The sequence below is a fragment of the Chiloscyllium plagiosum genome, unplaced genomic scaffold (assembly GCF_037043375.1).
Source record: "Chiloscyllium plagiosum isolate Xiang-an unplaced genomic scaffold, Cpla_swu_hap1 HiC_scaffold_10, whole genome shotgun sequence".
Classification (NCBI taxonomy): domain Eukaryota; kingdom Metazoa; phylum Chordata; class Chondrichthyes; order Orectolobiformes; family Hemiscylliidae; genus Chiloscyllium; species Chiloscyllium plagiosum.
In genome coordinates this window covers 23,931,605-23,935,482 of record NW_028270148.1, presented here as the reverse complement: position 1 = coordinate 23,935,482, position 3,878 = coordinate 23,931,605, and the positions used below count along the sequence as shown (strand labels likewise).

Genomic DNA, 3,878 nt, shown 5'->3' with positions numbered 1-3,878 from the left:
TAATTTCCACATTTTGTATACTGCAGACGCTGTCTAACTCACTTCATAATAACAGTGGGTGCTGATGGCCCCACTCTTATTCTTAAAGCAAAGTCTGAGTTAAGATTTGTAATATTTTATAGATATAGAAACATTTCCTTTGTCAGTTGGCACAATGTAATATGTTTGAGAAGGAGTGGCTGTGATCATTAATTATTCTGGTGAAACAGTAAATATGTTCCATTTCAACATATCCCTCATGTCACTGTACAGTGACCAGAACAATTGTTCACCACATCCACCCCTCCACTTTCCTTTCCCTCTCCATTTTCTTTCTGTCAGTTACTATTTGAAATGGCAGCAATAATTTGCTGCTTTAGAATTTGGCTCATGTTTAAGGCTCCTGGAAAAGAGAAGGAGTGGATCCAGTGAACTCTGGGAAAGGTTTTATTGACTTCAAACCTTAATTACAACCGTGAAAGGACATTAGTGGGTCCCAGTCAACGAAACACGTGCAAATCTTCAATATAAAACAAAAAGCAGGTGTCTAGCCAAGTCAATATCCTCCAAGTGCTGTGTCTACAACATGGCTTGAGGCTGTCAAAAAAAATGCTTTCACAAAATCAGTTTCTTACAGCACTGTAAAAATAGGCTCCAAATACTTTCTTAATTACGGCACATTTCTAGGAGGTTAGATTACACTGTGTTTACACATTATTTTTCAGCTCTGACATTGCAGAATGTGTACAGGCCGTTAATCTCTGGGACCATTTAAGAATTCTTTCAGAGAGATTATATTCATTCCAGTACTGAGTAAAATGCCAGCTCTGAATAGCTATTGACTTAATACCATTTAGACTTCTAGTAAATATTGTCCTTTTAGCCGCATTCATGTTTGGCTTATTTAGTCTAGATGAAGTGCTCCATTCCAAGCGCTTTCAGCTCTTTAACCCGGCTCAGATCCATGTTCACAGTCCTGGTTCTAATTTTAAATTAAGGTTTTGGGCAGGGATTCAGTGCTGGATATGAGCAAGAACTGTTTTATGCAGTGAATGGTGATGACCTGGAAATCATTGCCTAGGAGAGTGGAGGAAACAGAGGTGATCAATTGTTTCAGAAAGGAAGCTTGATGGCACCAGACTTGCTGGGTTACTGCGAGGAGTGGGGGAATGGAACAGACTGGATTGTGCTACAGAGAGCCAGCATTGCCTCAACGAACCAAATAGTTTCCTTTGTGCGAAAGAGTCTATAAATTAACAGGGCATTCCAGATGGGGCACGGTACTACAATGCATTAAATCACTGAGTGGAGAATCACAATCACATAGAAATAAGCTCAGTTTGAAATTAAATGTTCTGAACAGTTTACAAATTGATGACAAACATTCGCTCGACTGTAGGTTGTTTAATTTTCAGGCAAGTGCTGTTTTGTCCCAACGCCACTGATTATAACTACACAGAGGCTGCTATACCGTGACCAAGTCAGCCTCTATTTCCATGTACACAGTATACTGGCTGTGGCCAGTCAGCTCGGGGTCAGTCCCTGAAGTGAGGAGATTCTGAATCCCCTGGTTGTGTGTGTGTGTGTGTGTGTGTGTGTGTGTGTGTGTGTGTGTGTGTGTGTGTGTGTGTGTGTGTGTGTGTGTGTGTGTGTGTGTGTGTGTGTGTGTGTGTGTGTGTGTGTGTGTGTGTGTGTGTGTGTGTGTATAGCCTGATTGGAGCAATACTTTGACTGTAGGTTGTCTTCAGATCAGCAATTTTTCCACTTCAGCCTCACAGAATAGGCCTTAATTTTGCCCTTAACACCGTGGAGTGGAGTGTGGTTAAAGAAACAAGCTCCTAGTTTTAGAAGTAACAATGCACAAAAAGAAAAACCGAGGTTGCTGGAGAAGCTCAGTAGGTTTGACAGCATCTGTGGAGACAAATCAAAGTTAACGTTTCAGGTCCGGTGAACCCTTCCTTAGTGCACAAAAAACTTCTGTTTGTGTTACGGGAGAACAGACCAGGCCTCTGGCTGGGACACATCACAGAAGTTTACAAGTCTCACACACAAAACAGTCCCAGGGAAAGGTGCACTGGCAACAACTCAACCAATGGCAAACAGCCCCAGTTGCTTCTTTCTGAGAAGAGAAAGAGATTTTGCATGGTAGTTGATGTGCCATTGAGGATATAAGAAAAATCAGGGATGTGACAAGAGCTAGGGAACAGGTTTAGATTAGATTAGATTACTTACAGTGTGGAAACAGGCCCTTCGGCCCAACAAGTCCACACCCGCAACCCACCCATACCCCTTACCTAACACTACAGGAAATTTAACATGGCCAATTCACCTGACCTGCACATCTTTAGACTGTGGGAGGAAACCGGAGCACCCGGAGGAAACCCACACAGGCACAGGGAGAACGTGCAAACTCCACACAGTCAGTCGCCTGAGGCGGGAATTGAACCCGGGTCTCTGGCGCTGTGAGGCAACAGTGCTAACCACTGTGCCACCGTGCCCATAATGGAGGTGGGGGGGATGGAAACGAACTACTGTCCAGTAGTTTTCAGCTGACAGTGAAGGACATGGCGAAAGGGATTAATTAGTCATCTCTAATACATGTTAGCAGCTTGTGGCCTGGGTCTGTGCAACAATTAGCTCGGTAATGTACGAATGGGTTTGGCTACTCTGCCAATGTGATACCACGTTTTTTTTCCTACATTCTGCAAATATAATGTTTCCTCTTGTTTTAATCACTGCGAGTGGCTCACTGATTAAGTAATTTTGGACAAGAACAGCTTTGCGTTATTTGTTTAAAATTGTGCGGGGGAGTTAATGCGCGAGATGATCAGCTGTCCTTCCTCATTTTATCTTCGAAAGCTGCTGGTTAGACCAAGCTGGAATTTTCCTTCTGTGTATAACTCTCCCCTGTGGTGACCTCATTGGTTCCGCTGCAGTGATGAATGGGAAATAGGAATTCCCTCAAGAGTCTATGGGCAGCGATCCCCATTCATGTTGTCACTGTGAGGAGAAGAACATCATGATGTCAGCTTGTTCACTTGAAAGCCTACACCAGTCTTTTCTTTCGAGCCCTGTCCTCAGATCATTTTCTCTCGCCTGCATTCTCAGTCTCTCTGACTGAAAGTGCCTGCCACCGTTTCTCAAAATAACTCTCTTCGTTTCTGCTCAGTCCAGGGTCGCCAACTGCGATTAAGCCTATTCCTGGAGCTCTCACCACATGACTTGTCCTGTGCTCCAGCCATCAATCCACCAACACATCCAGCCGAGTGACGTCAATTGGAAAGACCCATTACCCAATTGGAAGATGCTTGACTCCCAGCCAAATAGACTTTTTTTTTCCCTTTTTCCATTTTTTTTGGATATTATTTATTTTATAAAGAGCAACATTCAAAGAAATCGACAAAAACATCCTTTTTTAAAATATCCCTTGTCTTCAGGGTTGTATGCAGTAGTGTTGTTGAGATAGATCCCCAATCTCTTGAGACTCCAAGCCAATTCTGAAGGTTCATCGACCCCAGCTCCATCATATGCTTTATCTCTTCCTTATGGGCACCCCATTTTTCAATTAAAATCATTGCTTTTTGTTTCCAGGTCTTTGCTTAGGCTGAAGAATTTCTGGACCTGAAACATTATCTCTACAGATGCTGCCAGAGCTGTTGGGTTTTACCAGCAATTCATATTTTTGTTTCTCATTTCTAGCCTCTGCAGTTCTATTTTTTTTTTGACTTATACTTGTCTTTTGCCTTGAGTTAGGAGGGAGGGAAGGCAATTCTGATTGTTACCTCAGGCTGCCACTTCAGTGCACTACGAGGGAGTGCTGCTCTGTTGAGAGGTACTATCCTTTGGAAGAGAAATGAAGCTAAAGTCCAATCTGCCCCCACAATTGGATACAAATGATC

The 3,878-nt window shown here is 43.0% G+C and overlaps 1 protein-coding gene across 5 annotated transcripts in view; it reads left to right on the top strand.

Moving 5' to 3' along the window:
• Window positions 1-3,878, top strand: part of ltbp1 (latent transforming growth factor beta binding protein 1) — a 425,536-nt gene that overhangs the window by 67,861 nt on the left and 353,797 nt on the right. The window lies entirely within an intron of this gene.